The 12,521-nt window shown below is 48.5% G+C and overlaps 1 pseudogene; it reads right to left on the reverse strand.

The window, feature by feature from the left end:
- Nucleotides 1-1,910: 1,910 nt before the first annotated feature.
- LOC141567665 (small ribosomal subunit protein uS8-like) lies at nt 1,911-10,054 on the reverse strand (annotated as a pseudogene).
- Nucleotides 10,055-12,521: the final 2,467 nt, after the last annotated feature.

A 12,521-nucleotide genomic window follows, 5' to 3' on the forward strand; every position in this document is an offset into this window, starting at 1 on the left:
GGAATTGCCTTCCATCCCTAATTTAATGGACAGCTTGACTGTTTGGGAACACACCACCATGTAGTGGAACTCGCGGATGTTTGCTTTTGTGTTTTGACTGGCCGCCGTGGAGAATATGTAAGCACCTTGACTGTGAGTCGCTGTTGTTCCAGCACAGTACCCTGAGAGGCCCAGAGAGAGTGGCAGTGCCCTGAGAGGCCTGGCTGTGTCCAGGAAGTCTGTGTGGGGACAGAGCCCCAGAAAGTAGTTTACAGGCTCTCGGCCTCACGTGGAGGGGTGCTGGCTAGGGTAGTGGATGGCCGTCGGCAGTGGCTGATTGGCCTTTGGCTGTGGCCGGTTAGCCGATTGGCCGCTAGTATAACTGCTGCGGCTACCGAGGAGAGCCGAGGATTTCCGAGGAGAGCCGAGGAGAGTCGAGGAGAGCGGAAGAGAGCAGAGGAACACAGTCGAGGATAGTGGAGAAGAGTCGTCGGTCGGTTGGCGGAAAGGCTGACAGCAGGTCGCGCGTCCGGTGGGCCCAGCCTCCAGTGAGACCATAGTGGTATGACTCCCCTACCTATGGCTCCGTGGGTGTTCCTTTTTGGACTCACCATATCCTGCGTTCTTATGTGGGGAGCGGGACCAGAGACCCTGCAGGCCACCCCGCACGACAAATGGCGCAGCGAGCAGGGTCTCCCGCACGACAGTCTGGCTGAGCCCAGAGAGAGTGGCAGTGCCCTGAGAGCCCTGGCTGAGCCCAGGAAGTCTGTCTGAGCCCAGAGAGAGTGGCAGTGCCCTGAGAACCCTGGCTGTGCCCGGAGAAACTAGTGGTACCCTAAGAAGCCCAGGGAGTCTGGCTGTGCCCAGAAGCACTGGTGGTGCCCTGAGAAACCCTGGCTGTGTCCGGGGAGACTGGTGGTACCCTAAGAAGCCCAGGAAGTCTGGCTGTGCCCAGAAGTACTGGTGGTGCCCTGAGAAACCCTGGCTGTGCCCAGAGAGACTGGCTGTGTCCAGGATATTGCATTCACCTCCAGGCTCCTCGCACAGGGCCCCTTGGGGAAGACGCTTGTCGCGTAGATTATGAGGTGAGAGCCTATAGGGGTGGAGTGTGGGGACAGAGCCTCAGAGAGCAGTTTCCAGGCTCTCGGCCTCACATAGACAGGTGCTGGCTCAGGTAGTAAATGGCCATCGACTGTGATTGAATGGCCATCAGCTGTGGCTAGTTGGCCGTCATCTGTAACCAGTGAGCCATTGGCCACTAATATAACTGCTGTGGCTACGCCAGCAGAAAAATGGGGGCTAGCAAGAAGATGGTGGCTGGGCCTGCAAGCGGCGGCGCAGTGAGGGTTGCAAACAGTGTGGCTCCTGCTTCCTGTGTCTCCAACACAGCCACCAGCGAAAATACAGTGGTATGACTCCCTACATATGGCTCCGTGGGTGTTCCTTTTTGGCCTAGCCATATCCTGCGATCTTATGTGGGGAGCGGGACCAGAGACCCCACAGGCCTCCCTGCATGACAACCACTTTATTTCTGTGTCTCGTTCAATTCTCTTTCCTTGAGACAACAAGAAGCTGGACACCCCGCAGAGAACAGCCCACTCGCCGGTAACAGCGTTAAGCGTAATCACAGTCTTGGGCAACCATCACCACTATCCATGCCAGAGCTTTTTCATCCCCAACAGAAACTGTGTTCCCATTAAACCCTAACTCCCTCCGGCCCTGGTAACCTCTATTCTACTTCCTGTCTCTATGAATTTGCCTATTCTAGGTACCTTACATAAGTGGAATCATACAATATTTGTCCTTTTGTGTCTGGCTGATTTCATTGAGCATAAAGTTTTCAAGGTTCGTCTGTGTTGTAGCATGTGTCAGAATTTCATTTCATGTTTTATTCCATTTAGGCATTTTATTTATATGTAAGAATTCCTTTTTTAAAAAGTCCCTAGAAAAAATCCCAGAACTTTCCTTCCTGTATGTTTTTGTCTTTCTTCCTCTTGGTCCATGATGCCAGCTGCTGTCATCACTACCATGAAACCAAATTAATGGGCCAAGACTGTGAGGTTCTCACAATTTTCCGAGGTCTGTGATCCTCAAGGATTTCAAATCCACCAATGGCATCATGCTTTATCATCATGATTAGAAACTGGAAAATGACTTTGGAGCATGGCCTAATAAGATGCTGGCATGTGCCTCTCTTTTTGGCATTGATGTTCTTGAGTTTTTGAGAGCATCAGTGTGGGGACAGAGCCCCAGAGAGCAGTTTCCAGGCTCTCGGCCTCACATAGACAGGTGCTGGCTCAGGTAGTAAATGGCCATCAACTGTGATTGGATGGCCGTCGGCTGTGGCTAGTTGGCCGTCAGCTGTAACCAGTGAGCCATTGGCCACTAATATAACTGCCGTGGCTACACTAGCAGAAAATGGGGGCTAGCAAGAAGATGGTGGTTGAGCCTGCAAGAATGGATTGCAGCTAGCAAGTGAGACTGGTGCAGGAAGACCCCTTGTTGGGGAGCTGGCAGATGTTTGCTTCCTGTGTCTCCAGTTGCCAGCGAGACTATAATGTTATGACTCCCTTATCTATGGCTCCGTGGGTGTTCCTTTTGGGCCTCACCACATCCTGCGTTCTTATGTGGGGAGCAGGAGCTGAGACCCCGCATGACGCCCTGCACGACAATCAGCCAGGACATTCACGCTGAAAGGTGGCACAGAAAGATGGCTGCTGAAAAGATTCCATTGAATGGATATACCATATTTTTTTATCCATTCATTCATTGATGGATACTTGCTTTGTTTCCTAGACTTTTAAATAACTTCTCTCTCCTCAAACTCCTACACCTCCTCCCTTCCTGCTCACTCTCAGTGGGGACCTTGCTTCTTCACTGAGAGAAAAAACCATCAGAAGGAAACTTCCCCAGACTCCTATCACCCACCTATCCACCTTTCCTTCTACTACTTGGTGTACCATTTATCTGTTGTTTTGTAACAAACAACCCCCAAACTTAATGGTCTTAAACAACCCTTGTAATATACTCATGGATTCTATAGGTCAGGAATTTGAATAAGACACAACAAAAACAGCTTTTCTCTGCTCCTTGATGTCTGGAACCTCAGCTGGCAAGACTTGCAGACAGGGGGGACTCGATGGCAATGGCTGGGAGCTATAATCAGCTGGCAGAGTCTTCAGTCATGTCTGGCAGTTGGTGGGACCTCAGCTGAGCTGATGTCTAGAGCACCTTCCTGAGACCTCTCCATGTAGTCTCTCTGTGGGCTAGTTGAGCTTCCTCACAGTATGGCTTCTGAGTTCCAAAAGTGAGTGTCTTAAGAGCAAGTGGGAAGGGCCTGACTTTACTGGTTCAGGCACTCACAAAGTTCTGTCCCAGTGCAAGGGGAGGGAAAATAACCTCACACAAAACACACTCAGTGGGAGGAACTGTAAATTTGTGGGATGGGACAGACTGCTGTGGCCATCTTTGGAAAACGCACCCTTCATACTAGTGACTGGCTATGTTCTTGAGCCCGGCAAGGACAACATTCCAGCCATTCTCCCCTCCTTCTCCTCTGCTTTTCTTCTAGAATCTAGGAAACTAGGCCATTCCTATCAGCACCCAAACCTGCTGTTTGGTCTTCTCTGACCTCTTTATCAAAAAACTGACTCACCAGCCCCGATCTCCCACCTCGGACTTTATTTTTCTCCATAGAACTTTCCATTTCACACACTCCATATTCTCCTTATCTCTCTGTTTATCATTGATCTCCTTCATTAGAATATCAGCTCCATGCACTCTGGGACTTTAGCCTCTGTTACTCACCATTATATCCTCAGCACATGGAACAGTGCCTAGCAGATAGTAGGTGCACAATAAATGCTTTTGAGCAAAACATTTCGAGTTAAACTAGTAATTTTACTTGCCTCCAGGAAAGGGAATTGGGTGAACAGCAGATATACCTTGTTTAAAAATTTGAACTGCTCCCACCCAATGTGAGGGGTGCTTTTTTCCAACCTTTTAAAATTGTGAAGTAGGGATGGATACTTACTTTTTCCCATGAGGGCTCCTCTGCCTTTTGTACCCTGACCATACGTTACCAATTCAAATTAATAAATGACATTCTTGTAAAAAATTTAGCCCAGCACCTGGCATGAAATAAGTCAGCAATTGAAAGTTGTGTGATGATGATGATGAGAAAATGTATAGGCACCTTTGCTGGGTCCACGCCCCTCACCTTCTCCACCCCTGAGCACTCATGCTGGGACCGAGTCTCCTTGTTTGATCTGACTACCTCAGAGCCTTCACATCAGGACTGCCACCCATCAGAGGTGGCTGGAGCAGGCATCCTCCCCAGATGGGCCTTTGAGGGTGAGATGAAAGAGCCTGGCCCAAAGCCAGTGTGAGTGGCCATGTGGGGAGCTCATGAATGCTGGGGCTGGGCCAGGAAGAGGCATAGGCTGGGGAGAGAGGGAGGCAGAGGAAAGGAGCCTTCCTGAGGTGGCCAGGGGATTTTATCAAGTACCTGTTGTGTACCCAGATATGTGCTAGACAGTGCTGAGGACACAGTGGTGGCAGGCCCTACCCTCACAGGACAGTGGGGGAGATAGGCCAGTGACCAGGGAATGACCACTTTGAGTGAACAGTGTAGAGATGGAGCCCCTGATTCAGTCAAGGAGGGATTCCTGGAGGAGGGGAAGCCAAGCTCCTTACAAAGTCTGTGACACTCATGGAGACTGACCTTTTCAGCTGCATTGATGCTCTGTTCCCTCACTTCTTCGTGTGGTCACATAGCAGTCTAGCCGTCTGTACCCCCCAACCTTTCCCTAAGGAAAGAAGTTGTGGGACTGTGCCTCTCTGGGATTGAGTTTATAATATCCCGAGTCTCTCCATCTGGTCTTCAAGAGAAGGGTCTGCGGTCAATGACGAGTAAGATTCCTCACGGGAGGGACAACTCAAGCCAGACGGGACCCCGTTGAGACCCCAATGAGCTGTTATAAGAAATAACAGGAGGGAGCCTTGCCCCTCCTTCCTCTTGTTCTTGTGGGAAGCTGCTGCTTGCCACTGCCACTCCCTCTCACCTTATTGTGAGAGAGGCCCATTAGCGCGTTAAGATCAAGCTCTTTCTGCTCAACTCATGGGACAGTTTCAGCCCAAGAGACTCTCTCCCCCAGGGTGGTGCATACCATGCACCTTAGTCATCACGGGACAACATGCTTTGGCTGCTTTGGGACAAATAATTGGGTATTGAAATCATTTTTTTGAATTGGTGTAAGAGTTTCACAGACCCTGCCTCTAATCATGTGATGTTCATTGTTTGTAATCAATAAACACTGTCAGTGACCCGATTCGGGGCTCCAGTCTATTGAGGCTGCGAGTCCCTTGGTCCTCTGTGATTTAACTGTATATGAGTCTCTGTCTCTTTATTATAGTTTAACCGTCACCACCTCCCTCGCCTTCCCACGGCTTGTGTTGTGCAGGACGCAACACCTTCGAATCAGCTGCACTGACCTTTTTTCTCATTCCTGAACTCCAAGTTCATTCCCAACCTCCGAACCATTGTACTTGCTCTTCCCTCTGCCTCATTCTCTCTTCTCAGTTCCTCACCAGGTGGGCTCCTCCTCAGTCAGATTGCAGATCAATGATTTTGGCAGCATTTAACTCTTTTTAGAAATCCCTTTGTTTCCAGTTTTTGTTGGCTCCTTTATTTTCCTGCCTTCCCAGCTAGGATGTGCCCTCCTCTCAGCCCCTGCTCTCTCATCCGTGGCAGGGTGCCTGACGAAAAGCTGATGCCTGGCAAATTTTTGTTACATGAAGGATAGAAGCCAAGATCTCCAGATAAACCACTCTGATGAAGAGGTGGGAGAAGGCGTTCCAGGCAGAGAGAATAACATGGGCAAAGGTGTGGAGCAGAGAGAGCTGCGTTGGAGAGGTCCTGGGGGAGGTGGTGCATGGCTGGAAGGAGGAGCTGGAGGGAGAAGAAGGAAAGAGAGGACAGAAGAGGGAGGAGAGGAGGGAGGGGGTGAAAGAGGAGGGAGGAGAGTAAAGGAGGAATGGGGGCAACAGGATGGGATGTGACTCAGTTGCGCCCTCATGAGATGAAATATGAAGGATGGACAGCTTTGACCCAGTGGACAGCTGGAGGCGGCTGGATCTTATTGGAATATTTTCACGGAGGGACAGAGGTGGCCAAGGAGCCTTTCTGGGAGACCCGTCTGGATGGCTTGCAGAGGCCTGAGGGACAGGCCTCGCTTCCCAGAGCCTTCTAAGGCTTTGTGCAGAACATTCCGTGGCGGGACCTTCTGGAACAGGCTGTGACGGCTTGGCAGCCCTGTCCGGTTTGTGCCTGGGTCACTGCCTGGGACTCCTCGCAACCCAGGCTCACCTTCCTCTGCGTCCCTGCCCCCATGGCAGCTCGAGGCAGTATTTTTTATAGAACACTTGAAAAAAATGTTAATAGGTAATGAAAGGCACATGACACAGATTCCTAAAAGTGCAAGAGGGGTACAGTGAAGGCCTTCTCTTCTCCGCTCCCTCCGGAGCCCCCATTGGGAGGCACTGGATTCACCGGTTTGGTAGTCTATCCTATTTAAGCACAAATGGCAAAATACGATTCAAGTTATTAACATGATTCTGCACCTTATTTCTAAACCTAAAGGTATAGAGGCAGACCTTAGAGATATTGTGGGTTTGATTCCAGACAACCGCAATAAAGCCAGGTGTAATCCTTTTGCTCTTGGAGGGTCTTGCCTTCAATTGGAAAAAAAAAAAAGAAAAAAAAAAAAAGGCGACACCTGCGAAGCTCCATAAGGTGAGATATGTCTGTATTCATGTGTTCAATACACACTTATTGAGTACCTTCTATACTCCAGGCACAGTTCTAGGCACTAGGGACACAGCAGATAGGAAAACAGACAAAACTCCCCGCCTTCATGGAGCTGGCATTCTAATGGGGGGGCAGACTGTAGATAAATAAAATGACAAGTACATTTGAACATTACATAGTAAGTCAGACGGCACAGTAAGTGCTATCGATGAAACAATGCTGGAGTGTTGGGGAGGCAGGTTTCTATTTTTCTACAGGCTAGTCAGAGAAGGCCCTGATAAAAGGTGACACTAGAGCAAAGACCTGAAGGAGGTAAGGAAGTGAGTCATGTGGTTATCTTGGGGGGGAAGGTAGAAATAGCAGAGGGAACAGCAAGTGCAAAGGCCCTGAGGTAGGATTGAATCTGAAGTGTGCCAGATCCAGGAAGGAGAGCAGTGTGGCTGGAGAGGAGTGAATGAGGGGAGAGAGGGAGAGACAGAGAGAGGGAGAGAGAACACAATCCTGTAGAGCCTTGTCCAAACTTGGCTTTGGCTTTCTTATCTTGGCGATGTCTCAGTGATGTGCTGGAGCCGGCTTGTAACTGTCTGGAAGAGCTGATGGCTAAACTTTCAGGAATTTTGCAAGCCAATTGTTAAACATAGCCATTATTAAAAAGTAAATGATATAAACTTATAATTAAATAAATTATATTAAACACAAAGATAATAAGTAGTCACAATTTATCACTTCCTCTAAAGGTCATTTATGTCTAGTGTGTCTGCATGGTAGAAATACTACATAGTGGTGGGCTATTGCATAACTCTTTCAAACTTTGTATTCAATGGTGTCACGTTGGTGGCTTAAAATCAGACAGGGTGGGAGAGTATTTAAACCACAGACATTGGCAAATGCTACAAGTCACCACTGTTTCCTACCCCAGAGAACCAGTGGTTAAATATTTACCAGCACACCACCGAAATGCACAGAGATTTAGCGCATTCTTTTGTAAAGCTGCATGGATGGACCATGAGCTATTTTGCTGGCGTTAAAGAGAAGGCCCCAGGACCAAAATGGCGTCACTTGTGCTAAAAGCCCATGATACCAAACCTAGATTTAATATCTGGCCTCATTGCTGTTTCAACCTCTCCCAGAAACATTATTTTAATCAACCAGTCTGGAATTTTCTGGTTAACACCAATGAGGTAATCTGTCAACCTGTCCTGTGGGCCCTCTCCCCATGCCTTCCCCCATAAGAAAGAAACAATCTGCATGATAAAAACCCTTGTCACTCCCTGCCCCCAAAATATATCCTGGTCTAAAAATAACCCTTTTTTTTATTTTGTTGATAGTTCCCTTGCCCCACCCTCCCATTTTGTACAACCCCTCAGAGCACCCTTCTAGCTGCTGGGTGGGTTGCTGCCCCTTTCATGAATCACTTCATAAAGCCAATTAGATCTTCAAATTTACTCGATTGAATTTTGTTCTTTAACAGTGGTCTCTTCCTGGTGAATGCTTAGCTTGCTCCCAGTCTTTTGCTAACACAAACAGTGCTTTGGTGAGTTTCTCTGTGTGAATAAACCCCACAAACAAGAAATGCTGTGTCAAAGGGCGTGGGAGTTCTAATGTTCATGCCTGTTGCCTCATGTCTTTCCAGGGAAGCTATACCAATTGCCACTCACCCTCTGCAAATGGGTCAGAGTGCAGAGGCTTCTTCTAAAGATGCCAAACTTGATTGTGTCACTCTGCTACTTAAACCTGTGGATGGGTCCTAGTGCTCCCAGGACAAAGTCTCTGGATCCTTCCAAGGCCTAGGCCCTCCATAGTTGGACCTTGTAAGCCCTTTGTCTTGCAACCAGAAGGTTGCACCATGATCCCTCAGAAATTCCTCATTATGGCCACCTTGATAATCTGCTGTCTGTCCCCTGAAATGGGCTATGTTCCCACCCACTGTTGTTTATTCACACATTTGCCCTCTCCTGGAGCTACTTCCCAGTGCCTTATCTCCAGGCTAACTCCCACTCCATCAGTTCAGCCCCTTTCTGTTTCAAGAAGCTGAAGTCCGCACTGTAACTGTTGGCAGCAAAGTCAGGAATTGATTGGCTCATCTGAATGAAAAAAATCATCAAGTTGTCTGGCTTCAGGCATAGCTGGCTCCAGGAGCTTAAACGATGTATGAAGCCAGTCTTGGCCTGTCAGTCTGTTCTCTTCTGTGTTTGCATCCTCTGGCAGACCCTGCCTTTAGAAATCAGCCCCTCATCATCATAGGAGACAAAGAGCTGGAGTTGGAGGGAAGGTTCCAGGCAGAGAGAACATCCCACAGTGTTCTAGAACAGGTGCTGGAACCCAGACCCTTGCTGGGCTTAGAGAACAACCAGTAGATACATATCAGCCTGCAGGCCTCATTCCAAGGAGAGGACAACAACTTAGCTACTTGCTAAATTCTTCAGTTGAGAAGCAAAGTAGGAATAGTTGCTTGGACTCTGAAGATAGAAAATGGGGGTTCAAATCCTGGCTCTGATTTTTGCGGTGCTGAATAAGACGTGGAACTTGATAGTGGTGATGGTTACACAACACTGAATATGCTCAATGCCACTGAATTGTACACTTTGAAATGCTTAAAATGGCCAACGTCATGTTATGTTTATTTTACCACAGTACAAAAATAAGATGCTAAAAAATAATAAAATCAAATACAAATAAAAGAGAAAGAAAAAATTCTGGCTCTACCACTTACCAGCTGTGTAACCTTGGGCAGGTCAGTGGACCTCTCTGTACCTGTTCACTGGACTGTAAAACGAGGGTAATAATAGGACCCCCTCACCGGCTATCGAGAGGCTCAAAGAGGTTAATACATGTAGAGTTCTGGGAGCAGCACCCGGGAATGTTCAATAAACGTTAGTTACTATTATTAAATCAAAATATTGGGTGGGTTGCTAAGTGAAAGTAGCCAGATGCAAAAGGTCACCGTCCTGGTTCAGGCAGGCTGCATTAACAAAATACTGTAGGCTGGGGGCTTCTAAGCAACAGAAATTGATTGCTCACAGTTCTGGAGGCCGGAAGTCGGAGATGAGGGTGCCACCATGGTCAGGGTGCCACCAGGTGAGGGCCCTCTTCTGCATCGCAGACTTCTCATTGTGTCCTCAGGGGGCAGGAGGTGTGAGAGATGTGTCAGGAGCCTCTTTCATAAGGGTATGAAGCCCACGCTTAAGGGCTCTACCCTCATCACCTAATAATCCCCCGAAGGCCTTACCTCCTCATAGCATCACCTTGGGGGTTAAGTTTCAACATATGAGTTTTTGGGGGACACACAAACATTCAGACCATCGTTTATATGAAATGTCCAGAAGAGGTAAATTTATAGAGACAGAAAGAAGATGAGTATTTGCCAGGATCTGGGGGAAGGGAAGGGTCAGTGACTGCTTAATGGGTACCGGGTTTCCTTTGGGGGGGTGAGGAAAATTATTTGGAATGAGGTAGAGGTGATGGTTGCATGACGTTGTGAATGTACTAAATACCAATGAATTGTATGCTTTGAAATGGTTAATTTTTATGTTATGTGAATTTCATCGAAAAACATTTTTAATTGGTACTTTGAAAAAATATTAGGTGGAATATATGTTGATGGCCTTCTTAGGCTGTGAAGGTTTGTGGTTTTGTTGTTCTGGATGCTTTGTGCCCTTCTCCCTTTCAGGCTGGACACCTCGCCCCTACCTAGGGCCTTAGCTGGCATAGCTCACAGCTCCCCTCCTGGCTATTTCGATAATTTGCTGTGGGACTTTGGGACTCAAGTTTCCTTGTCTGTACCAAGGGGGGTTGGACCCACTGGTTTCTACTGTGCCCTCATATATCATGGGCCTGCTTCACTTGAGTTCAAGGTGGCAAACCCCTTCACCGTACCTTTCCCACCCCAAAATGCTGACCGTCTCCCCCAGCTCTGGCAAGACTTTACCCAGGGCTTATTAATCAACACTCAGCCTGCCCTTTATCTCTGGCTGAAGTGCAAAATCTAATACCTCTCAAGGCCAGGCTGCTAGCCCCCACTCCCTTCAGAAAGCCGGGCAGTGGCTTTTTGGACCTTTCACCTGGGATCCAGCTGGCTGCATTCATTGAGGGAAATGACTGTGTACTCAAGGACTCCTGTAGCCCCAGGCAGACTGACACAACAATGTCCCCAGACTTACAGCGTTCTGGTCCTTCAGGCCAGCCCCCCTCAGAGATGATGGCCACATAGTCACATGAACAGGGTTCTGTGGTTATTATCTACACTCAGAAATAGCCCCTGACAGGGCCACATTCCTTCAGACCCGCAAGGCAGGTCCCTGTCTCCTGAAATCTCCCAGTGTGTGGCCTGGCTTACCTATAACCGGGTTCTTTAAAGGAAAAAGCTAATCATGACAGTAATAAAAGCCCCTCCAATGTTCTGATTTCCTATGACATCACCCAGGTCTGTGCTAAGGGCTGTCACCACGTGGTTTTATTCAATCCTCCTGTCACCTCATGGCTGAATACCACTTTTATCTTGTTTCAGACGTGAGGATGTGAGGCTCAGAGGTAGCCCAAGGTCAGCTAAGAAGTGGGAGGACCCATCCCTCTGCCCCAACCATCCCCCATGCCCTTGACCATTTCATTATCCTATCCTGCCTCCCTGGAAGTATCAAATGTCTTTTTATCCAGGTCACCGGAGCCCCAGGACACCTGTGGGGTCCCAGGACAGGGCCTGGAGTGGTGGCAGGGGCAGCTGCCCTGGGAAACAGTTCCCATGACCTTGTAGAGATCTGCGGGGGAGGTGGGGAGGGCAGTGCCTGACATACCCGCTCTGGGCCTCCAGTTCCAGAAACCCGAGTTACTGTTGGACTACAAGCCACAGGGGCCTGACAGCCTGCAGCTGGGGGAGGCGGGGCGGAGCAACGCAGACAAGCCAGCTCTTAAATAAATAATTAGAAAGGCTGGAAGGGACGCTCTAAGGCCAGTCTCAAGTCCCCCAGGCTGCAGCTTCCCTGCCAGGCCAGAACTCATGAAGCCTCCATGCCTCTTCGCCCTGATGGAACCAAGGATTCAGTTCCTCTTTTCCTTCCTCTTTCTAGACTAGCCAACCCACGTTCTCAGGATCCCTATTGTAGTCCTCGCTCCTGGGCAGGGAGATGTTGGGGGCACAGTGGTAGTCAAGAAATACCCCACCCCCAGCCCAATGGAGGGGACAGACCCATTCCAGACACTGTCCATTTAGAGCGGGCAGGGTTGTGAAGAGGGAGCCCAGGGGTCTAGAGGAGGCTGGAGGGACCCCTGACCCTGCCTGGGGGTCTGGCGGACTCAGGGTGTCCTGAGTCAAAATCTGAAGATCTTAGTCAAGTGAAGAGAAAGGTGTGTGAGAAAAAGAGGTGAGGCGGTAGGACTGAAAAGGTTAGGATGGGATAGACTGTGCAACGTTTTTCAAACTGTTTTGAATTTGAGACACTTGACACTCAAGAGAATCTGTATTTTATTTGCAACACAGTATGTGTATATACAGGTGTGCATTAAATTAAATTAAAATTTCACAAAACAATAATTATTTTACAATATGCTCTATTTCATACTTTTAAAAATTAACTGCTTGAGATTAGCTAATTTAATTAATGCCCTATTAATAGGTTGACACCTGAAGTTTGAAAATACTGATGTATAGACCATGCTAAGCACCTCTGGACGCCAATCAAAGAAGTGGAATTCTAGAAATAGCAAACGTGACAGTCTTTAGGGATGTTCACCCATCTGC

The sequence above is a fragment of the Rhinolophus sinicus genome, linkage group LG11, assembly GCF_036562045.2.
Source record: "Rhinolophus sinicus isolate RSC01 linkage group LG11, ASM3656204v1, whole genome shotgun sequence".
Classification (NCBI taxonomy): Eukaryota; Metazoa; Chordata; class Mammalia; order Chiroptera; family Rhinolophidae; genus Rhinolophus; species Rhinolophus sinicus.